General features: G+C 37.3%; 1 pseudogene; it reads left to right on the top strand.

Annotated features, from left to right (window-relative positions):
• The window catches only part of LOC129561691 (3-oxoacyl-[acyl-carrier-protein] synthase, mitochondrial pseudogene), a 56,044-nt pseudogene that overhangs the window by 1,837 nt on the left and 27,665 nt on the right, over positions 1–26,542 (top strand).

A 26,542-nucleotide genomic window follows, 5' to 3' on the forward strand; every position in this document is an offset into this window, starting at 1 on the left:
AATCTATGGAATTCAGAACTATAGAGAAGCTGAAAAGCTTCTAATTAAAAAATGGCATAGGGGAATCCTACAGTCTCAATGGATCAATTGCTGCCTGGCCTAGTTATGAATTAGAAGTACTTCTGCTTACTAATGTCATTACACAAAACATTAAAATATTTCTACAACTCAAAGTTATGCAGGTTAATAAGAACAAAGTCTTTAAGAATTGACTACATTGTTTATAACATTTAGCAACAACTCCTGAGTAAAAGTAGTATAAATACAATACTATCATTGCATTTCATGTTTTATACAGACATTATGTTGGAATGCTCTCTAGCATTGTTTTTCTTCTTTAGTTATCCTGAAAATAAAGTGAAGTCACTCAGTCGTGTCCGACTCTTTGCAACCCTATGGACTGTAGCCTGCCAGGCTCGTCCGTCCATGGGATTTTCCAGGCAAGAATATTGGATTGGGTTGCCATTTCCTTCTCCAGGGTATCTTCCCGACCCAGGGAGCAAACTCAGGTCTCCTAGGTTGAAAGCAAACTCTTTACTGTCTGGCCACAGGGAAGCCCCAAAGTTATCATGCTGCTGCTGCTGCTGCTGCTGCTGCTAAGTCGCATCAGTCGTGTCTGACTCTGTGCGAGCCCATAGATGGCAGCCCAACAGGCTCCTCTGTCCCTGGGATTCTCCAGGCAAGAATACTGGAGTGGGTTGCCAATAAATGGTTATTATTCTATTACTTCATTTTATTCTGGTCTGTTTTCTCTTTTTGCTTTCTTTTTCAAATCATTTTTTCTCTCTTTACTTTTCAGTTCAGTTCAGTTCAGTCACTCAGTCGTGTCCGACTCTTTGCGACCCCATGAATCACAGCACGCCAGGCCTCCCTGTCCATCACCAACTCCCGGAGTTCACTCAAACTCATGTCCATTGAGTCGGTGATGCCATCCAGCCATCTCATTCTCTGTCGTCCCCTCCTTCTCCAGCCCCCAATCCTTCCCAGCATCAGAGTCTTTTCCAGTGAATCAACTCATCGCATGAGGTGGCCAAAGTATTGGAGTTTCAGTTTTAGCATCAGTCCTTCCAATGAACACCCAGGATTGATCTCCTTTAGAATGGACCAGTTGGATCTCCTTGCAGTCCAAGGGACTCTCAAGAATCTTCTCCAGCACCACAGTTCAAAAGCATCAATTCTTTGGCGATCAGCTTTTTTCACAGTCCACTCTCACATCCATACATGAGCACTGGAAAAACCATAGCCTTGACTAGACGGACCTTTGTTGGCAAACTTTTATGTACATACAAAAGTATCTAACATGTTAATTGCTTAGAACATTTTATTCTTAATGATTAAAATCAGCAGTGAAATAGTATAATCTTGAACATCATCCTCTTCTTCTACCCATCACCTGAAACAAGGGAGAAAAAACAAAACACAGGATTGGAAGGCATATAGACCTCATTTGGATCCTGACTTTCTATTTTTATTTCTAAAAACTTAATTTAAACTGGTTTAAAATATAGTAATATATACTTATTTGGGTTAGAATTGAGTGGTTAACCTTCTCTTTAAGTAATGCATTTATTTTTTCAGTACATGTTTTTTGAATCCTTGTTATGAAAAAGTCAGTATGCTCAGTACCTTCAATGATAAAAAAATAAAGATCTAAAGAATGAGATCTACTTTTGAGGAACTAAAAAAAGATGGGTGGTACGTGTATATTTGTATATGCATATTTATATATAATTCATAGCAATATAAAATGGAAATATGAATTCCTTAAAAGAAAAAAAGTAAATATTGGTCTTGAAACCATGCAAATATTTGAGTGGATAATTTAGAATGGACTTTCAAGAGAAATGTCATTTTATTTTGACCTTCAATGGTAGAACTTATAAAGACAAGGATTAGAAGAAAGAGAAAGATGAAAAAGTATTTATTGAGGGTTCCAGGCAAGGAAAAATTTATGTAAATGGATGAAGTTTGAGAAAATAGAGCCAATAAAGTAATATGAATTTATTTTGTAAGAGTAAAAGCACAATCTATAGAGGTTAATATTGGAGCTGTGATGTGGAGAGGGAAAACTCATAGCAATTGAGATATTAGAATGGTAAATTATATTCTATTTTCCTTCTGCCTCTAGCTAAGAATTATGATGATAGTTATAATAACAATATTAACACAAAAGCAACAATAAACAATTTTAGTGTTTACTATGTGCCAAATTCTGCCAATAAACTATAAATAAGCCTCCAGTTAAGTACTATAATTGATCCTATTTGATAGCTGAATAATTTGAAACAGACATATTAACCAGGTCCTCAAAATAGTATAGCTTCAAGCAAGTAGAGCCAGGAGTTAAAATGTCAAGCTCCAATCTTTTTGATATCTCAAAAAAAAAGATGAAAATAGGTAAAGAAGAGTGGAATAATGATGAATACAATGTGTCCAAACTGAAAACTGAAGTCAGCAGCTTTCCTTGTTCTCTTTGTGCTTCTAATCTCAACCAGAAACCTGGTGGCAACCCTTTCTTCCTCCATCTCTCTCACTCCAACATGATCTAGTCTACACTTTCATATCATTTATGAGAATTCCCTTAATTTGGCATCTATTGTGACAACTTTGTATGAGTCCTTGATTCTCTCTTGCTTGACTTACTGTGAGATGAATCTAACTAGTGCCCCATCTCCAGGTTTCCTCATGTCTCCCTAACCAACCATCATTTTATAGGATGAGTTTCCTAAAATGCCATTCAACATGACAACACCCTGCAGAAAGATGTATCTCATGTCCCTCATAGCCTATGGAATAAAGTCTAATTTCCCTCCTCTGGCATAGAAAACTATCAAACTAATTAGTTTCCTCCTTTGCCAAACTCTCATCTCCAGTCATCTATAGAGACTAACGTGTTTTCTGGAAATGCTTTATTTATTTATTTATTTTTTTCTAACGAGGAAATTCTTTCATATCTACAAACTTCACCATTCTCATGCTTTTTCCTGGATCCACCCGGTGAGCTACAACTTTCATTTAAAGATTCAAACCAGGCCTGACCTCCTTTATGAACCTTACCTGAACTCAGAGATCAAAACTCACTTTTCTTTTTGCAAACATGGGGCACTGTACTATCTCTTCATGGAAAACTTATCATACTATAAAGATTCCTTCATTTAAATTCTGACTCTACCTTAAAGGTCTACCTTTTCTTGAACTCAGAAAAAAAAAAAAATGTCTCACAGTTACTGGTACTCTCAGGGGCCTTGCAAAGAAACTGGCACCTACCAGGGACTGAATAAATGAAACGTGAATTAATGAGGAACGTTATAGATATAATTAGGAGACCCTGGCTCTAGCAGTTTACTCCCTCTACAAAGAAAGAAACAAAAAAATGTAATAATGTAAATGAAGGAAAAAAATAAGAGATCTTCCATCAAAGTTTTCCACTGTCCAATTTGTGGTATAATTTAATTACATTTTGGGTCAATGAAGCCATATAGGATAAGACTGAGGGTTTACATTGTGTTTGTGCCAATGCTTGAGCTTTCATTATAATACTTGAAAGGTGAAAGTCTGAATTAAAGTAGTTGAGAACTGTCACACATGGCTCTTCTGTGCTCCCAAAAGATGCCTGGAAAGCCAGATTTGAGGGGGTGGGAGTGGGAGGTAGAGAGTAAGGCAAAGACAGAAGAAAGAGGGTGTGGGGGCGACGTGAGAGAATCCAGGAGGGCAGCAAAGAAAATGCGAGATAATTAGCTGCCATGATTAGAAGGTTTCATTTACGAAATCACTTTTCAATCTAATTCATATTTTGTGAAATGTTAAGATCTATTTCTAAGCTGAGTAACATGCTGTAGTACAAGATTTTGATAAATAATTACCTTCCTACTTTATCCATGAAAATATTAAGACATATTCTTATAATTATCATAACCAGGCATGACAAGGTGCTAGTTGGGCCCTGATGAATTGCCTTTTCCTGCCTGGCCTAAGTGTTCAGCCTTGAGCCTCATGTGTGAACACCTACGGGCAGAAGCCGGCCCATCTCCTCCTTTCCTGATGTGCAAGTTTCACGCTTCCCTTAGGGAATGGGATTCTGACAGGCATTTTTATTTCAACACATTGAATCTCCTATGAAATTGTCACTTTCCCTTGCTGCCTTGCTAGTTAGTTCAATATCAAAAGGAGATACACAGAGTGAGATTTTATATAGAAGCCAAACCAAGAGACTGTTGTTTTAGGGGAAGTGCACTGTTTCACATGCATTTGCAAAGAAATAGAAATCAAGGCAGACAAGGGAAAGACAGTGAAGCTGGGCCATTTCACAATAAGACAGAAGTGGTTTGTTTGAACAACTCTTGGCATGCTCATGCATATTATCTCAGCTAATCTTCACAAACTATCAAAGTATGGTATCATATGCTGCCCTTATTTTTATTATTGGAAAAATGAGGTTTTGGCAAAGAGCTGAGATGGAAGCATTCGTGTCTAGGCAGACTCCTTTTTGTGTGGTATAATAGCTTGTAAGTGAGTTTATGAAAGTGCCCACAGCCAAATGCTGTTAATACATTTAGAGATTGAGTCTAGAACTCCTAATCACTGCTGCATGAACATTCCAATTCATGTATTTGGGGGAAATATTTATCTGTATGTATGGAGGAGATCAATCCTGGGTGTTCATTGGAAGGACTGATGCTAAAGCTGAAACTCCAATACTTTGGCCACCTCATGCAACGAGCTGACTCACTGGAAAAGAGTCTGATGCTAGGAGGGATTGGGGGTGGGAGGAGATGGGGACGACAGAGAATAAGATGGCTGGATGGCATCACCGACTCGATGGACATGAGTTTGAGTGAACTCCGGGAGTTGGTGATGGACAGGGAGGCCTGGCGTGCTGTGATTCATGGGGTCACAAAGAGTTGGACACAACTGAGCGACTGAACTGAACTGATGTCACTATTTAGGAGCTTCCCAGGTGGCTCAGTGATAAAGAATCTGCCTGCCAATGCAAGAGACACAGGAGATTCAGGTTCAATCTGTGGGTCAGGAAGGTCTTCTGGAAAAGGAAATGGCAATCTGATCTAATATTCTTGCCTGGAGAATCCCATAGACAGAGTAGCCTGACAGTCTGCAGTTCATAGAGTTGCAAAGAGTTGGACACAACTGAGCACACATGCATGTCACTATTTGATGTCCAAACCAGCATTTTATTTAATGGTCATTTGCTCTTGGCTACTCCACTATCTGTACCTCAACGGTTAGTTAGAATTCTGAAGAAATGTAATTTTTTTACTCTTTAGGGTGGGGTATGAAGAGCATCTAGACACTTAAATTTTGGATAGCATCATCTGTGCATGTGGCATTTATACCTTCTGATTTACAGACTTATTTTTCTCTTATACTGGGAAAATAGCCTATTTTGTTACTGACTTTCTGCTTACTCTCTGTGACTCCCATTAAAGTACTATAAGCAGGTAAGTAAAGGGATTACCCCACAAGGACAAAGAGAATATAAAGATGGCAGTACAACTTTTAATGTCTAAGCATTCCCCCATTATAGATATAAACAATGTATTTATATAATAGTAATATGTATAATATCTTATATATATATGCCGCAACTTCTTCATCCACTCATCCCTTGATGGACACTTAGGTTGTTTCTATATCTTGACTACCGTGAACTAGAAATGCATAAAGAGATTCCAATTAGGCATTTTATTTCCTAGTTCTTTAACTGCAGTTGATAGCCAAGAATCAAAGATATTGGACAAAGTGAACTAAGACAGACTGCAAAATTTTTAAAAATGAAAATAAGACAAAATAATGTAATCACTAACATGTCACAGTGAAATAGATAAATCAAAAAAGAAAGAAAAAAAAATCAGAAAAGATAATCAGAAGAAAAAGATATACAATAGAGGAAGAAGAAAATTAAAAATAGTTACTAAGAATGGTTCTCAGAGAGGTAAGAAAGACGATTACTACCATGAAAGAAAAGAAGAAAACAAATCAAAACAAACACAAACATAAAAACCCACTCAGAGATTTAAACTGATCATGGACACACAAAATGTGAAAAATATTAAATAAATAAAAGTTACAGGATAATAATAAAAGCTAATGATATCTCCTAGAGATAAAAGCACCAAAAAATAAATGGAAGTAAGGAAATAAAAATGAGATAAGCAAAATGCTTAGAGGATTAGTCCAGAAAACCTAATGTCTAAATAGTACACTTTTCAATGTGGAGGAGAGAAAAATGATTTGAATAAATTATAAAAAAACAACAAAGGCACGAGATACAGACCATTCACTTATGACTGTGTAAAACTCAAGAAAGTCCACATCACTCCTACAACTTGTCGAAAGTGCCTCAGAATTCACACAATATCAACTTTCTCATGGTTCTGGTTAAATTACATATACCAGTTTATAACAAATGGCAAAATCTGTAACTCTGTACAAAGTTTTAAAAGATTACTTAAGAATAGTTTCTTGTATTTCTATGCCACCTTTATAGTTCTGGTTTCTCATTTCTTAATTAGTAAATTCAGCGTGCATGTTCTATCCCAGGCTAATTTATACACTTCCGGAAGGAAAGGCCTCTTAAATCCACAGTGTTGAGGTGGGGAGCCCCCAACCATGTCAGATTCGAAAAAAAACTGTAGTTTCTGGAAAATGAGCAGCTCTCATTCCTATAACTCTTGTAACCCAGTCATTTGTGTGCCTCCTTCATGAGGATTCAGTGTGGCTGTGGTGCTGTTAACCCTCTGATAGGAACTCTAACTCAGTGTAAAGCCCCAAAGATCTGTTACTTATTTTTATTTTATATTTTACTATATTTTATTTTTTGTGTTGTGTTTGTTTCAGGTGTATAGCAAATGATACAGTCATATATATATATATATATATATATATATATGAATTAACAAAACCAGTTCCCGTCTTTTGATGGGGAGCTCGTGGTTTATAATATAAATGGCATTAATTTGAGAGAGGGATAACTTAGGTATGGCATTGGGTTTTTTTTCTTTTTGCAGCTTGAGGTAGTTGTAAAATAACTTAGTGTAGCTTTTTGTAACTGTGTATTCTATAGTATTTTTTTCATTTGGTGAAATTTTAACTGTTAATGTTTTTGGCATTGTGCTTTGTACCATTTATTAAATAAAAATTTTAAAAAATATATTAAAATAATTTTCCTTGATTGAATGTCATAAAATTATAGATTTTCATGACTCAAAGACATCCAGCCAAATAAATAGATGATAAAAGACCTACCCCAAGGTCCACCAAACTTCTTTCTTCATATTTGTGAACATGTAAATGATCACTTAGAAAAATTTGATTGTCAAAATGGCATTGAATTTTCCAATAACACTGAAATTTCAAAGTCAATATAACTCTTCTTCAATTCAAATAATTTCAGACCTCAAATTCCATAGCCAGGCAAATTATTAATGGACATTTTCATCTGTATAAGTTCTCAATGCTTTTATTTCTCAAGTCCTCTTTCTAACGAAGATACAGAGATCCTCTCTTTCCCTCTAAGAAACCGAGAAAAAAAATCATTGACACTTAGGAAAGAGAATTTTCAACATATAGAAATTTCCAACTTTATACAAACGTAATGTTGACTGAAATGTTCAAATGTAATTAATTTGAAAATAATATTTAGTGATATTGCTATTCCAAATGTCAACAGGTAAGTAAAACTGTTAAAAATTCTGTAATAATAGCTAAATATATCAAAATTTTTATATTCTATCCTAGGTATTGTGTCAAGTTCTTTATATCTATCAATTAATTTTTAACATTCACAACTGCATTCTGAGATAAATATAACAACATCTATTTTGTAAGTGAGTAAATTGAGGTTTAGGGAAGTTTGTCAACTTTACACAGTTCAAACCTCTTCCAAGTGCCAGAACTGACATTCAGGCCATGCTAAGCCTTAATATGGGCTTCCTGGGTGACTTAGTGGTAAAGGATCCCCCTGCCAATGTAGGAGATGTAAGTTCAACTGCTGGGTTGGGAAGATCCCCTGGAGAAGGAAATATCAACCCATTCTTGCCTGGGAAATTCCATGGATGGTGGAGCCTCATGGGTTGCAGTCCATGGGGTTGCAAAAGAATTAGACAGGACTTAACAACTAAGCAACAACAATAAAGATTTAACATAAACTAAATATGAAATGGTAATTAATTGTCTGTGGTGTTAAATGAATGGACATACATTAGTCCAGTTTAGGAGATCTTCCTAAAATTTATCTTTATTTTGATTGTGAACCTCTTACCTTTTCTCATGATGTTGAAACATTACTGGTTAGCAAATTCATCCTTGTAAATCAAAAGGAAGACTAAGAAACCATTGCAAAAGTAACAACTTATCATTTTTATAGTTTTGTTAATTCAGTCATTTTAATGTACATCCAACCCACCCTCTGCTCTTTCATAACATAAACAATTGACATACGTCAACAAAAACAAAATGGTTTTAAAGACCTCCTTTGCTACTAGAATTTTGACCATCATTTGAAAGCATAGGAAACGTTGCTTTGCAAGTTAATTATTTTTAAGTGCACTTTAAGACATGCCTTATGACATAAATAATTAGGTAGGCTAATTATGGTTCTTTTTTTCACAACTAGAGTAGGAAAATTACTGTAATATGTTAAATATTATTCAGTTCAGTTCAGTTGCTCAGTTGTGTCTGACTCTTTGCGACCCCATGAATTACAGCACGCCAGGCCTTCCTGTCTATCACCAACTCCCGAAGTTCACTCAAACACATGTCCATCGAGTCATTAGACTACTCAAAACGGAAAGAAAAAAAAAAAAGCATTTTAAGCCATTTTACCTAAAAAATATCTTCTCTTCAAGAAGGGCTATCTATGATATGAAGCAATCATTCTAGAAAGAAGATGGAAGACATACATCCATGCTATCCTGCTATTGTATGTATATTCTACTAGCATAATTCTAATTTAGTATTGAAAGGAATTCAATATGATAATTATAAAGCTGACTCTTATAGAAAGCAAGGATGTGCCAGGAAGGATTTCAAGTACTTTCTTTTTGTTTATTTATTTATTTATTGAAGTACAATTCCTTGACAATGTAAAACTGAGATAATCATGATAATCAAAGAAATGAATGACAATAGATGTGTGAGCAGTTTGTGTAAGCCCTTAAATCATATCTAAAATGCCATTTAGTTTTAAGGGAGGCAAATTCACATGACAGACGTTTTTCAAGATCCAGGTTACAAACTAAAGTATAGACTGGCAGAAATGGTAGAAACATGTTTATAACTTCTGACCCTTGTAATTCTACAGAGTTGAACTTTGAACTCCTTTTAAATTAGGGACAATTGAACGACAGTGTTCACTGCAGTGAGGAATGCAGAGTGGAAAGATACATCAATAAGCTCACCTATGAGCCATAGAAATTGAGAACTTGGAGAGTCGATGAGATTTTTAGACTTAATAGGACAAATGTAATTAACTGAATAGTAAGTCTTCTTTCCCACAGGACTGCAGTGGAAATTGGCCTTTGACAGAATGGAATAATTCAGTCAATAATCACATTGAAGTGGTGAGTATAATTTAAAAAATTAATGCTGCAGTGAGATACATCAGAGAGTGAATAATACTGAATTCTGTATTCATTCTATTAGCCTCAGCATTACCAAGTAATATTTTTTCACAATTCACAAAATTCATAAACTTGGGAATTACAGATTTTTAAGGTCCTAGGTGGCTATCAACCTCATAATGAAATGCAACTTTTTCAAGGTCAGGAAGGAAATCTATGTTCCAGGATGATCCACTGCCAGCTGTATTTTAAATCAAAGAAATAAAAATAAAATAGCAAATAAAACTTGAATAAAGAGTTAGGACTTTTAATCATTGAAAACTCAGATTTTACTCACTCCGTTAATTAGCAGCTGGCACATCAAATGCTATATAATGCCAATTCTGGTATAAAACAGAACATTAAAAAATAACTTATGAGTAGGTAGGGAAAGTTTTTTAAGTAAATAAAGATCAGTGAAATTCTGCAATTGGATTGAGGTTCAAAACATGTCAATTTAATCTAACTTCTGCAGAGAATTATGTCAACTATTCAACAATTGTTATCATCAATGGAAATTACTTGGACTTCATTACCAATGTCTCCAATTGGCAATTAAGGATAAGGGAGAGAATTAGTGTGAAATGTAATATTTCATTGTTGACTCAAAATTTGTTAGGTTCAAGGTAGGTCCACAAATAAGAAAAACAATTTCTGACAACTTTTTAACTTTGCAAACTTGATTTCTTGCTGTTTATGTATATGGTTGAAATTCCTGACAACTAAGAACATTAAAAACAAAACAAAACAAAGAAAACCTTTGCTAGGTACAAAGTCAATCTGGATTTTCTTAAGATCTTCTGTATTCTGCTCTTGACAGCCTTTTACCCCAGTGCAATGCTGCATATGCAAAAATTCTTTAAAAAAGGATAAAAGCAGATGGAAAACTAAGTTGTGCTAAAGTAGGCATTTGGGGGAAGCTAGCAGTCGTAGGTATGCCAAAAGTTACACACACACACACTCAAAAAGCCAACTACAGAAATCATGCCCTTAGAACACATGGCACCTGCCTTCACAGTCAAAATGGAAAGGAAAATTGAAAAGAGAATCTAAATAATCTTGGAATGACCAAGAGCAGAATCATGGGGTCTCTTTCTTTCACTTTTAACTAAAAGGATTACTTTACAAAATATTTCTATAACTTTTTCAAAAAGCTCTGAAAACATTAAATTCTTGAAGCTGCAATCCAGTTTTTACAGGATCTTGATTTGATAGTGTGAAAATATGAAGTTATTTTTCCTTATATTTATTTGGTTAAAACTGGGTGCATCTCAATTTCTTATCACTGTTTGATCAGTTTGATCAGGGGCTTATGTAGCAGTTTAGTCATTTAACACAAAACAAAAGCCAAACTTTCATTCAACTTAAAAATTCCAGTCACACACACACACACCTACTCCTTTTTCTCAGCCCACTTCTGTGTGTGTGTGTGTATGTATGTCTGTGCACATGTGTGTATGTGTGTGGTAGTAATGGATTCTGCTAGGTATTCTTTTCTCCCTATTTCTGTCTCAGTCATCTAAGACTAGGAGAGAATTTAGAGGTTGCCTGACATCCTTGATTGTCTCTGTAAGTCCTTTTTTGACTGTTGTTTCTCTTTTGTCTTCTCTATGTCATTATCAAATGATGGCTTTCTAGTGGAGAGCATGTTTAGTTCTTCAGAGTCTGACATGGGAACACACTCTTGAGTCATCTTAAAAGTAGATTTACTCTTGGCTTGACCTGCTCCAGTTTCCCTAAAGTTGCACCCATCTTCATTTCTAGCGTCAGTGCTTGTTTTCACAGGGTGAGATTATATAAGGCTATCTGTAGCATGCCCCAATGCGTTAGTGTTCAGTTTTACAGTGCAAAACACATGTGCAATTTTGAGCCAATCATTAAGATGCTGCTGCTGATGCTAAGTCACTTCAGTCGTGTCCGACTCTGTGCGACCCCATAGACGGCAGCCGACCAGGCTCCGCCGTCCCTGGGATTCTCCAGGCAAGAACACTGGAGTGGGTTGCCATTTCCTTCTCCCATTAAGATGCTAGTTCTTATTTTTGTGTTGGCTGTGGTGAGAAATATGTCTAGAAAAATCATAGAATTCAACACTTTCATTCAGTTCAGTTCAGTTCAGTCGCTCAGTCGTGTCCGACTCTTTGCGACCCCATGAATCATAGCACGACAGGCCTCCCTGTCCATCACCAACTCCCGGAGTTCACTCAAACTCATGTCCACAGAGTTGGTGATGCCATCCAGCCATCTCATTCTCTGTCGTCCCCATCTCCTTCCGCCCCCAACCTTTCCCAGCATCAGAGTCTTTTCCAGTGAGTCAACTCGTCGCATGAGGTGGCCAAAGTATTGCAGTTTCAGCTTTAGCATCAGTCCTTCCAATGAACACCCAGAATTGATCTCCTTTAGAATGGACTGGTTGGATCTCCTTGCAGTCCAAGGGACTCTCAAGAGTCTTCTCCAACACCACCGTTCAAAAGCATCAATTCTTTGGTGATCAGCTTTCTTCACAGTCCAACTCTCACATCCATACATGACCACGGGAAAAACCATAGCCTTGACTAGATGGACCTTTGTTGGCAAAGTAATATCTCTGCTTTTTAATATACTATCTAGGTTGGTCATAACTTTCCTACCAAGGAGGAAGCGCCTTTTAATTTCATGGCTGCAATCAGCATCTGCAGTGACCCTGGAGCCCCAAAAAATTAAGTCTGAGGATCACAATAAACTGTGGAAAATTCTGAAAGAGATGGGAATACCAGACCACCTGACCTGCCTCTTGAGAAACCTGTATGCAGGTCAGGAAGCAACAGTCAGAATTCTACATGGAACAACAGACTGGTTCCAAATAGGAAAAGGAGTACGTCAAGGCTGTATATTGTCACCTTGCTTATTTAACTTATATGCAGAGTACATCATGAGGAACGCTGGGCTGGAAGAAGCACAAGCTGGAATCAACATTGCTGGGAGAAATATCAATAACCTCAGATATGCAGATGACACTACCCTTATGGCAGAAAGTGAAGAGGAACTCAAAAGCCTCTTGATGAAAGTGAAAGAGGAGAGTGAAAAGGTTGGCTTGAAGCTCAATATTCAGAAAACAAAGACCATGGCATCTGGTCCCATCACTTCATGGGAAATAGATGGAAAACACTCATTACTGAAGGCAAAACATGAAATATATAAATTATAAAATTAATGATGACTAAAGTAAGCAGAAATGATAAAAATAAAGCTAGACATTAATTATTGAATAGGTTTTTTAAAGTAAGATTATTAAAAGGTCAAAAACTCTTCTTTGAACAAACAAAAGAAATGAATTAATACAAATAAAAATGCAGAATTATGCATTGGTGTTAAATAATCATAATAAACAAATCTATAAAATATGTTAATAAATTTGAAACTTAAATGATGTATTCTTTTAAGATAATATTTGTTTTAAAATTTAATATCCTAAGTTATTTGTCAAAAATAAACTATCCATCAATAATTTTTATATAAAAAATTCAACTTTCAACATATGATTATTTTCTCAATAATTTTATACATGAGCAAAATGAGGAAAATATCCAGGTTTTTTGTTTTTATAACACTGATATCAATATCTGACAGAGTAGTCCTACCCATTTATACTCGATGCTGTCAACTCCTCTTTGCCCAGGCTTCTTTAATTCTGTTTCATTTAGGATTTTGTTCTAACTAATACACAGAAGTTGTTTTTCTCAAGGTTACCAATAAATTTTCAGTTGCTATATATGATGCTCAATCAGAATGTACTCAGTTCAATTCAGTTGGTCAGTCATGTCCAACTCTTTGTGACCACATGAACCCCTCAATCTTTCCCAGCATCAGGGTTGATTCAAATGAGTCAGTTCTTCACATCAGGTGGCCAGTGTATTGGAGTTTCAGCTTCAACATCAGTCCTTCCAATGAACACCCAGGATTGATCTCCTTTAGAATGGACTGGTTGGATCTCTTTGCAGTCCAAGGGAATCTCAAGAGTCTTCTCCAACACCACAGTTCAAAAGCATCAGTTCTTTGACACTCAGCTTTCTTTATGGTCCAACTCTCACATCCATGCAAGACTACTGGAAACACCACAGCCACGATGAGATGGACCTTTGTTGTCAAAGCAATGGCTCTGCTTTTTAATTTGCTGTCTAGGTTGGTCATAACCTTCCTTCCAAGGAGTAAACGTCTTTTAATTTCATGGTGACAATCACCATCTGCAGTGATTTTGGAGACCAAAAAAATAGTCAGCCACTGTTTCCACTGTTTCCCCATCTATTTGCCACTTAGATAAAATAGTTGACTAATCTCTCCTCCTTAATATACCATATCACTTTTCTTTCAGGATACCATGGTTTTTGTTCTGTCTTACTGGCTGCATCTTCTCAGTTTATTTACTACTTTCTCAAACTCTTCCAAACCTCTCAACACTGGAGAACAGAATTCAATTCTTGTACCTCAATTCATCTCTCTGCCATTATTCTCTTGTTGAAGGCCATTAAATACATTTATATGTCTCGAAATTGGTAATTTATATCTCCAGCTCAGATTTTTTGCTGATATTAAGATGTGCATATCCAACTGCTTACTTGACATTTGTCATCTCCAAATTGACAATTAATGCAGTGCAGTGTGAGTGCCTACAAGCTCACTCGGTCCAATTTCTTGCCACTTCATGGACTGGATTCATCCTCTGTCTGTGGAATTTTCCAGACAAGAACACTGGAGTGGATTACCATTTCCTACTCCAGGGGATCTTCCTGACCCAGGGATTGAACCTGTATCTCTTGTGTTTCCTTCATTGGCAGGTGAATTCTTTACCACTGCGCCACCTGGGAAACCTTAGTAGACATAAAAATGTGTATGACTAAAACTGTTTTCCCTTTCACTGAAAGGAAATCTTCTAAGTTGATGGCAATTCCACAATTCTAGCTGCACAGGTCAAAAACCTGGAAGCTATCTGCGACTCCACATTAAAATCATCATGAAATTCTATTGATTATTTCAAATGTTAGTACATCTGAAAGCTGACCACTGCTGGTATACTTCACTGCTAATATTTCCACTTGAGCCACCATTAATTTTCATTTGGCTTAGTGCAATAATTTTCTGATATATTCTTCCCAGCTACGAATGACCCCACTGTCTATAATTTGGTCTCAAAATAGCAGTCAGAGTTAATATCACAAATGAATTTCAAATCATAGCCCTCCTCTTCTGAAAACTCTGCCATATAGGGGTGAGGGAATAGGAGGTACAAACTGCAAGATATAAGACAGGCTCAAGGATGTATTCTACAACACAGGGAATATAGTCAATATTTTGTAATAACTGTAAATGGAAAATGACCTTTAAAATTGTATTAAAGATTAAAAAGACAAAATGAACTCTGTAATCATTCTCCACCTCACTCAGAGTCAACATCTTGTTGTTTAGTTGTTAAGTCGTGTCTGACTCTTTTGTGAACCCATGGACTGTAGTAGCCTGCCAGGCTCCTCTGTTGATGGGATTTCCCACACAAGCATATTGGAATGGATTATCATTTCCTTCTCCAGGGGATCTTCCTGACCCAGGGTTCAAACCCACTTTTCTCTCATTGGCAGGTGCTGAGACACCAAGGAAAATTTACAGAAGTATAAAGTACCTTACATGATACAGCTGATCTTTTCTCTTTTTGTCTGATATTATTTTACTATCTTTCAGTCTCTTCCAATCATATTGATTCCTTTGCTGTGTCTCAGTAACATCAGGGATATTCCAACATGCCCCTGCCCCTGACTGCCTGGAATTATCCTCCCTCTTCTGAATAATTCTTTCAGTCTCTTCATGTGTGTGCATGCTAAGTCACTTCAGTCATGCCCGACTCTTTTTGACCCTGTGGACTGTAACCTACCAGGCTCCTCTGTCTTTGGGATTCTGCAGGCAAGAATCCTGGAATGGGATTCCGTGCCCTCTTCCAGGGCATCTTCCTAACCCAGGAATCAAACCTGTATCTCTTATGTCTCCTGCATTGGTAGGTAAGTTCTTTACCACTGGAGTCACCAGGAAGCCTCAGTCTCTTCATATTTTTGCTCAAATCTTATTTTTGTTTATTTTCACAATAATGTGCCAAACACCAATCTATTTCCTTGCAAATTCATCCTTCACCGCTGACTGTAAGAAAATGGGGATGGGCTCTGTAAATGATTTTTCTTTGTCTGCTGCTACAGGCTGACTTTTGCAGGAGAGGGCATTTGAGAGACATTACAAGAGAAAGGTTTTTCTTCTTGCTTTTAGTATGCTAGCTCAGCAGGCTCCTGCTGGGTATAAGACTGTTCCAGAGTTTGACTTCTACCATCTGGGGGACTTTTCCAGCTCCAGGCTTCTGTAGCACAATAATTTTCTCCAACACCTGGGAACCTGCAGAGTGCTAAGCTCACCTCAACAGCACCAAGAACTTCTCCTGACATCACCTTCAGGAAATTATGTTTGTGACCATCTTTCGCCCAAATCCAAAATGGTAGATTCCAGCAAGGTGCACCATCAACAATTCTGTGATTTCTGCACTATTCAGTGCATCACAGCCATGTATCCTCAAACAATATGTTAATTTCCATTTTACTTTGTACTTTATACATTTACAGTAGTTTTTGAGAAATGCACAATGAAAAATAGCAACATTATTAATAATTTAAAAAGATAGTTGTGCCATTTCTATATATCTTCTTGTGCAATTAAAAATTATTTATTTGCATCAGATAGGTGCAGCACTTTTATTGTGCTTTCAGCTATTCTACGATCAGCCATTCTATGCACATTGAACAACACGTGAGATTTGAAATTCACAATTTGCTGTAACTGTAAACAGTTTGTTGCATTTTTATAGTTTATTATTTTGTTCATCAATATAGTGATTGAGTATTCAGCAATATGGCGAAATATAAGTTTAACAAATAAAGTGTATTATTTTTATGTAAATTAAATGACAAATTTTAATTTTTGTTAAAATTATTTTCCTGTCAAATAAATGGAACAAATGTATTCTAAATTCTATAAAAATTTTAAAAAAGCAATAATATTCCAGCAATCTGGGCAAATGAAGATATGGAGAGAGGAGGGAAGAGAGAGAGAGTCAGGGATAGATAGTTACAGAAAATGAGGTTATAGAGACAAATTATACTGAGCATTCTCTGCTTTCTATTATTCTTTGGACAGTTCTTTCAGAAAGCAATGGACCAGAGCTGAAACTGTATTTTTGCTGTTGTGATTAAAACCCAGTTGCCTGATAGTGCCAATGTCTTATATTCTAGAAACACATTTGAATGATAATAACACAGCAGTATTGAAGATATTCCAGCTCATACTCATTTGACAATGAGAGAGTATAGTGTGCTTTGATTGTAATTGCTGTCAGATATTGCAGTGGTTCTCCTATACATGTTTATTCTAACTTTATTTTCTCTATAACTTGAAATGCTGTCACTCACCAGTCAGCAACCAGAAAACAACAGGAAACACGTCAGGTCAATTGGGAGTTTTTCATGCTGGAGATGTTAGGCCTAAAAATATAGTTTTGCCAAAAGCTGATTTATAGTGGTGATGTTGGTTATTTACTGTGTTATCATGAAATAACTCTGTTGTATTTTTGTGATTTACCAAGTGCTTTATGTAAAATTCTGGGTGGTGATTTAACACAGCTCTCTAAATAATTCTCCTCTCTGAGGCTCCTGACGTTCACTCTGATTTATGATGTCAGACTGAAGATGAGAGGCTTCCATATAAAAAAGATCATTTATAAAAGTAGGACTCTCTATAGCAGCCATACTAGACATTGAAGAGGTCTCATTTTAAGAGCTAAAATGCCTACAGGCACGGCCAAAAAGTGTCTGGTCTCCAGAGCTGTCGAAATCCCATCTAATCTGCCCAGCCAAGACAACCTCTAATGCTCACTGAACTTCCCATTCATCTTGAGAAGAGCTCTAACCAAATTTGTAAGGAAGAAATAGGCTTATGTTAGGGAACAAATCAGTTTAGTATTCTCTTTTTTTCTCCTTTCCTTCCAACAAACCTAAAATGATTACGTAGGTACATACCCTAGGTTTGAAAGAACAAGGTATGGCAAAACCAATACAATACTGTAAAGTAATTAGCCTCCAATTAAAATAAATAAATTTAAAAAATAATAAGAAAATGAAAAGAAAAAAACAAAAAACAAGGTAATTTACTATGATACATTCAATTTAATATCTAGAAGAATATAGAAGGCAAATCAAGTTAGTTATCCCACCAGCATACCTAATAGATACTAATAATTTATTATAAAATGAATACTAAGTGAACAGTCAGCTATTATCCAATTAATGTGATCAATACAGGTAGGCAATGGTCCATTGCTAGTTGAAACCTTACTAATGATTAATAATAATGCTATTGTCAGATTGGCAGTGGACATAAGTTATCTGTCATTATGTTTGCACAAATGAAGAGACTGATGCCATTTTGTGTCTATTTATTTTTGCATATTTTAAAATATGACCAACATGAACCAATCAGCATAATTAGATTAAGATTTTTAAATGATAATAAAGAACTGTGAAATTATCCCAACTACTAGTTTGTTTAAAAAGCCAATTAATCAGCAAGTAGATTTGGGGATTATTTCATTAGTTACTGTGGGAATAGCATCCTGACCTATATCTATTTGGAAACTATGAGTACTAATTTTTTGTGACCGATAATTCTTAGAAATAAGTGTAGTATGCAGTTTGACTTGACTGAAAAACTCAAAATGAATCTTGAGGTTACTCTAGCTGCGTGTTTTCAGATATAGTGTAACTTGTTATTAAATTTATAGAATCTACCACTAATCAATAATAATCATTCAATTCAATCAGTTCAGTCGCTCAGCAGTGTCCGACTCTCCGCAACCCTATGGATCACAGCACACCAGGCCTCCCTGTCCATCAACAAATCCCGGAGTTCACTCAAAGTCATGTCCATAGAGTCGGTGATGTCATCCAGCCATCTCATTCTCTGTTGTCCCCTTCTCCTCCCACCCCCAACCTTTCCCAGCATCAGAGTCTTTTCCAGTGAGTCAACTCAACGCATGAGGTGGCCAAAGTATTGCAGTTTCAACTTTAGCATCAGTCCTTCCAATGAACACCCAGGATTGATCTCCTTTAGAATGGACTGTTTGGTCCCCTAGCAGTCCAGGGGACTCTCAAGAGTCTTCTCCGACACCACAGTTCAAAAGCATCAATTCTTCAGTTCTCAGCTTTCTTTATAGTCCAACACTCATATCCATACATGACTACTGGAGAAACCATACCCTTGACTAGAGGGACATTTGTTGGCAAAATAATGTCTCTGCCTTTTAATATGCTGTCTAGGCTGGTCATAACTTTCCTTCCAAGGAGTAAGTGTCTTTTAATTTCATAGCTGCAATCAGCATCTACAGTGATTTTGGAGCCCAAAAAAATAAAGTCTGACACTGTCTCCACTGTTTTTCCATCTATTTCCCATGAAGTGATGGGACCACATGCCATGATCTTTGTTTTCTGAATGTTGAGCTTCAAGCCAACCTTTTCACTCTCCTCTTTCACTTTCATCAAGAGGCTTTTGAGTTCCTCTTCACTTTCTGCCAATAAGGGTGGTGTCATCTGCATATCTGAGGTTATTGATATTTCTCCCGGCAATCGTGATTCCAGCTTGTGCTTCTTCCAGCCCAGCGTTCCTCATGATGTACTCTGCATAGAAGTTAAATAAGCAGGGTGACAATATACAGCCTTGACGTACTCCTTTTCCTATTTGGAACCAGTCTGTTGTTCCATGTACAGTTCTGACTGTTGCTTCCTGACCTGCATACAGGTTTCTCAAGAGGCAGGTCAGGTGGTCTGGTATTCCCATCTCTTTAAGAATTTTCCACAGTTTATTGTGATCCACACAGTAAAACGCTTTGGAATTATCAATGAAGCAGAAATAGATGCTTTTCTGGAACTCTCTCGCTTTCTCCATGATCCAGCTGATGTTTGCAATTTGATCTCTGGTGCCGCTGCTTTTTCTAAAACCTGCTTGAACATCTGGGAGTTCAGGGTTCACGTATTGCTGAAGGCTGGCTTGGAGAATTTTGAGCATGACTTACTAGTGTGTGAGATGAGTGCAATTGTGCAGAAGTTTCAGCATTCTTTGGCATTGCCTTTCTTTGGGATTGGAATGAAGACTGACATTTTCCAGTCCTGTGGCCACTGCTGAGTTTTCCAAATTTGATGGCATATTGAGTGCAGCACTTTCACAGCATCATCTTTCAAGATTTGAAATAACTCAACTGGAATTCCATCACCTCCACTAGCTTTGTTCGTAGTGATGCTTTCTAAGGCCCACTCTACTTCACATTCCAAGATGTCTGGCTCTAGGTCAGTGATCACGTTATCGTGCCTATCTTCGTCGTGAAGATCTTTTTTGCACAGTTCTTCTGTGTATTCTTGCCACCTCTTCTTAATATCTTCTGCTTGATAGGTCCATACCATTTCTGTCCTTTATCGAGCTCATCTTTGCATGAAATATTCCCTTGGAATCTCTAATTTTCTTGACGAGATCTCTTGTTTTTCCTATTCTGTTGTTTTCCTCTATTTCTTTGCATTGATCGCTTAGGAAGGCTTTCTTATCTCTCCTTGCTATTCTTTGGAACTCTGCATTCAGATGCTTATATCTTTCCTTTTCTCCTTTGCTTTTTGCTTCTCTTCACAGCTATTTGTTAGGCCTCCTCAGACAGCCATTTTGCTTTTTTGCATTTCTTTTCCATGGGGATGGTCTTGGTCCCTGTCTCCTGTACAATGTCATGAACCTCCATCCAGAGTTCATCAGGCACTCTATGTATCAGATCTAGTCCCTTAAATCTATTTCTCACTTCCACTGTATAATCATAAGGGATTTGGTTTAGGTCATATCTGAATGGTCTAGTGGTTTTCCCTACTGTCTTCAATTTCAGTCTGAATTTGGCAATAAGGAGTTCATGGTCTGAGCCACAGTCAGCTCCCTGTCTTGTTTTTGCTAACTGTATACAACTTCTCTATCTTTGGCTGCAAAGAATATAATCAATCTGATTTTGGTGTTGACCATCTGGTGATGTCCATGTGTAGAGTCTTCTCTTGTGTTGTTGAAGAGGGTGTTTGCTATGACCAGTGCATTCTCTTGACAAAACTCTATTAGCCTTTGCCCTACTTCATTCAGCGCTCCAAGGCCAAATTTGCCTGTTACTCCAGGTGTTTCTTGACTTCCTACTTTTGCATTCCAGTCCCCTAAAATGAAAAGGACATCCTTTTTGTGTGTTAGTTCTAAAAGGTCTTGTAGGTCTTCATAGAACCATTCAACTTCGGCTTCTTCAGGGTTACTGGTTGGAGCATAGGCCTGGATTACTGTAATATTGAATTGTTTGCCTTGGAAACGAACAGAAATCATTCTGTCATTTTTAAGATTGCATCCAAGTACTGCATTTTGGACTCTTTTGTTGACCATGATGGCTACTCCATTTCTTCTAAGGGATTCCTGCCCACAGTAGTAGATATAATGGTCATCTGAGTTAAATCCACCCATTCCAGTCCATTTTAGTTCACTGATTCCTAGAATGTCTATGTTCACTCTTGCCATCTCCTGTTTGACCACTTCCAATTTGCCTTGATTTATGGACCTAAAATTCCAGGTTCCTATGCAATATTGCTCTTTACAGCATCAGACCTTGCTTCTATCACCAGTCACATCCACACCTGGGTATTGGTTTTGCTTTGGTTCCATCCCTTCATTCCTTCTAGAGTTATTTCTCCACTGATCTCCAGTAGCATACTGGGCACCTACAGACCTGGGAAATTCCTCATTCAGTATCCTATCATTTTGCCCTTTGTTACTGTTCATGGGGTTCTCAAGGTAAGTATACTGAAGTGGTTGGCCATTCCCTTCTCCAGTGGACCACATTAGGCTGTGGTCCATACGATCAGATCGACTAGTTTCCTATGATTATGATTTCAGTGTCTGCCCTCTGATGCCCCCTCGCAATACCTACTGTCCTATTTGGGTTTCTCTTACCTTGGTCGTGGGATATCTCTTCACAGCTGCTCCAAGAAAGCGCAGCCGCTGCATCTTACCTTGAACGAGGGGTATCTCCTCTAGGCCTCCCCTCCTGACCTTGAACGTAGAGTAGCTCCTCTCGGCCCTCCTGCGCCCGCGCAGCCACCTCCTATTGGATGTGGGGTAGCTCCTCTCGCCACCCTGGCCTCAGGCATGGGGTAGCTCCTCTCTGCCACGACTCTTTGCGTGGTGGGTTGCACCCCGGCCGGTGTTTCTCACGTCTGCGCCGCTGGGGCTGGCGTCTCTTGCATCTAATGTCTAAATATGTAGATTTATGATCAAAACAAATGAATAATCTGCTTTAAAATATTTTAAACAACCATCTTATTAAAAAATATATAGGCCTCCTTACATGAAGCCATTCGCTTTTGTATATTTGTAAATTCAAATATATGAGGTTCTATCAGTTCAGTTCAGTTCAGTTGCTCAGTCTTGTCCGACTCTCTGCGACCCCATGAATCACAACACGCCAGGCCTCCCTGTCCATCACCAACTCCCAGAGTTCACTCAAACTCATGTCCTCAGAGTCGGTGATGCCATCCAGCCATCTCATTCTCTATCGTCCCCTTCTCCTCCCACCCCCAATCCCTCCCAGCATCAGAGTCTTTTCCAGTCAGTCAACTCGTTGCATGAGCTGGCCAAAGTATTGCAGTTTCATCTTTAGCATCAGTCCTTCCAATGAACCCCCAGGATTGATCTCCTTTAGAATGGACTGCTTGGATCTCCTTGCAGTACAAGGGACTCTCAAGAGTCTTCTCCAACACTACCGTTCAAAAGCATCAATTCTTCGGCTATCAGCTTTCTTCACAGTCCAACTCTCACATCCATACATGACCATGGGAAAAACCATAGCCTTGACTAGATGGACCTTTGTTGGCAAAGTAATGTCTCTGCAGAGGTTCTATCAATATTTATCAAATATTCAAAGGTTATATCAATAGCATATATCAGTTCCCACATATAACTTTAGATAAAATATATTTTCTTCTCTTCTTAACTCTATTTCCTGTTTTATATTTCTACTTATTTCACACAAGCATTGGCCTCTGGTGTTTCTCAGCTTCTGTTCTAATGCTGGAAACAGATTTCCTACCTTGATGAATGAGCTCTGCCAGAGCTTATATACTTTGATGCCCTGGCACCTCTTGCAGTAATAATGAAAACTGCTGCCTCCTAATAGGTATTGCTGTTAACTCTAGTGAGAAAGGGGATTTTACAAGATGATTTATTGACTACACAAAATGTTTCCAAAACTGATTTGCTGGCTGGCAAGTAACAATAATATTACCAGTTGATATTAAACTTACATAAATGGAAAGTTAATATAAAAATCTGATTTAAAAAATACTTCTGTACTGACATACCTAAAATGAAAAGATCTAAGTCCCATATCTTAATGGCTTGCAGGCTTGAAAATCTACTGCGTGTAATATGAGTAGCCAAACACCTGGTGGTTGTGATAGCTCATAGATAACCTTGAAAGAATAATTACCTATAGATCTATCTAATTCCTTGCTGTGCTTTTCCCATCATAATAGTCCCAAAATTGGTGTTCCTATACTTATGGTAATGGCATTTTTAAAAATTAGAATACAACATGAAATACCACATACTCATTTATTAAATGTCTTAAACTACAGCCCAACGTTCAAAAATAAAATCCAATTATATTAAGCATACTCTAAAAAAGATATTATTTCTTTGCTCTATAAAGGTGGTGGGAAAATAAGTTTACCTGCTCCCTGCATGATGGGTGGGTTAGTTGCAGTTCTGGCAATAGCATTATGAAGTGGGATATCTCTAATTATCTATCTACTTATCTACTTGTCTATCCTAAGTGTGGGCCAAATCCCAAGAGGAGAAACAATTTGTCCTGAACCCACACACCTATTCATGTTTGGAATTAAAAACCGCAACCCACTCCAATATTCTTACCTGGGAAACCCCATAGACAGAGGATCATGGCTGGCTATAGTCCATGAGGTCACAAAGGGTTGGACATGACTGAGCACACACACAATTTTAAACCGATGCTCTTTTCATTATATTAATACATATATCAAAACTTTTGATTTATTACTGTGACTATTACTGATGTATTGTGGAAAGAAAATAGGCATGTTACATAAAAGCTTATAATAAAAGATGTAAATTTGCTTGCTTATGACTTCTGTGGGATTCTCCAGAAAACCAAAAATAAAAACAAAAACAACACCAAGCATCTCCTTTATGCAGTAGTAAAGAATACAAAAACTTCTAAATTGTAGTCTGTGAAGCAAAGTTCTTTGAAGATTTCCAAAAAGGAGAAGGTCTATTGGTTTAGTCACTGCCTTCAACACTTCATGGCACCCCTTTGTACCGTACATCTGAAGACATTGTTTGGTAAAAGACATAACTCAAAATATGCTAAGATTGAATCACTGGTCATTTATATGCTCTTCACTTGGAGATGAGGCATTTGAAGAGAATTATCTGAGCTTACTCAGGCAGATAGAAGGAGAGCTGGGACTCCTCATTACTATCCTCATGCCCTGAATAGAGTTCTTTGCACTTAACCAAGCTGCTCTCCTGATATTTGACTAGCTTTGGAAATTGCAGATTCTAAAGGCTATGAATCCAAATGCTTGTGCATTTGGCTTTTCCTTTGTACATTTTATAATAGCTCTGTGGCTGTGGAGAAGGTAATCTACTTCTCAGTGTGCATGTTCTTTTACTACCGGCGATAATCTACTGAGTTCTGGAGTTCCCATAATATAAGCAACTCCCTTTGTGACTTTAAATTGCTGTAGGTCTGTAATGGTGCTTGGCACTTTAATAATTAGTCTACAGGGAGCTTTAATAGAGTAGGGCAACTGTTTTAATTAACTTAATCCCCAGAACATGAGTTGACCATTAGACATCAAATCACAGTTTAGCTCCAAGTGTATTTGAACTCTGAGGAAATCACATTTGTAACTACAGTGGGGATAACATTATCTTCTGTTATAAAACAATGCAGCTGCAGCTGATTTGGCTTCACTGGCCTCTGACATCATGGTAAATGGAAGTCATTATTTCTATTGGAATGAATGTATAATAGAAACAGTTTAAGAGTTTGGCTTTGGGTAGTGTAGAAATGATGTGTGCTGGTTGGCCTAATTCATAAGCAGCAAAAGACAAATAGAAAGGAAAGCCATTTTAAAACTTGCAGAGTGCATATTTTCAGCTGAGTAAAGAAATGCATGCTGCAAAGTGACTTAGAAAGTTAATTTAGCTCAAAAAGAACAATATTGCAATAAGATGTTTTTTATGCTCTGATAACTTGCTTTATGTTATTTTTTAAACTATAGGACTGACTATTTTAGTCACTCATTTATTCAGGCACCTTTATTAAACATGAGTTATGTATAGGGAAAATGCTAGGTGCAGAGGACATGTAGAAAGCTATTTGCAACCATAATAAAACCACAATCTAGAGTTTACAAAATATGCTTTCATATATATATAAGGGATTTTGTTCTCACAACAAGTTGAAGAGACTTTTTTCCACTGGTTCATGTATTCCTTTCCACATTCTACATACAATTGAAACATCTATTATTTAGGCAGGGCAATAGACCCCGGGAGGGTAGAAAGGAATAAGACACAAGGTAACCTTCAAGAACTTAAAGCAAAGTGGGTAGGACAAGCAAGTAAAAGGGCAATTAAACACTGTGATTAAGTCGGATACGAATGTTAATTATAGGGTGCTACAAGAGGACACAGGAAAGAGACACACTGTCTTGAGATTCCAGAAATTCTCATAGATGACATGATATTTGGATTAAAAAGCTTGAAAATCAAGAGGCTGCAGTCAGACCTCAAGTTGGATAAAGTTGTTCCAAGAAAAATTAGTAAATGTGCAAGGATACAGATTCAAAAGAAATTTGGTCTGATTTTTAATTTTAAAGAAATTTTTCTGCTGGAGAAGAAAATTGTAAGGACACATAACAATTGTAAGGATACATCGATTATTTAAAAAAGAAGGGGAAAAGGTGGAAGCAGTGACAGATTTCCCGCTTCTTGGGCTCTAAAATCACTGTGGATGGTGACTGTAGCCATGAAATTAGAAGACAATTGCTTCTTGAAAGGAAAGCTATAACAAACTTTGACAGTGTTTTGAAAAACAAAGTTATCACCATGCCAGCAAAGGCAGTATAGTCAAGGCTATGGTCTTTCCAGTAGTCATGTACAGATGTGAGTGTTGGGCCATAAGGAAGGTAGAACACTGAAGAATTGATTCCTTTGAACTGTGGTGTTGGAGAAGACTCTTGAGAGTTCCTTGCAAAGCAAGGAGATCAAGCTAGTCAATCCTAAAGGAAATAAACCCTAAATACTCATTGGAAGGACTGATGCTGAAACTGAAGCTCCAATACTTTGGTCACCTGATATGAACAACTGACTCATTGGAAAAGACCCTGATACTGGGGAATATTGAAAGCAGAAGGAGAAGAGGATGAGATAGTTGGATGGCACCACCAATTTAATGGTCATGAACTTGGGCAAACTCGGGGAGATGGTGATGGACAGGGAGGCCTGGCGTGGTGCAGTCCATGGGGTCTAAAAGAGTCAGACACAACTTGGCGACCGAACAACAACAAAACACTGCTTCTCAGATTTGTTCAAAATATGCATACTATGTGTAGGCATGGTTCTAAATATTTTCACATCCAGTATAACATTTTCTTCTCCAAACTGAACTCTGAATTAAGATGATTCTACCTTAACATTTTAAAGCATGCTTTCTATTGACATGAATTACAGAATCACAGAGTCACAGAAAATCAGATATGAGAGAAATCTTC

This window comes from Moschus berezovskii, chromosome 5 (assembly GCF_049115385.1).
Source record: "Moschus berezovskii isolate FMDL1 chromosome 5, NW_MosBer_1.0, whole genome shotgun sequence".
NCBI classification, from domain to species: Eukaryota; Metazoa; Chordata; class Mammalia; order Artiodactyla; family Moschidae; genus Moschus; species Moschus berezovskii.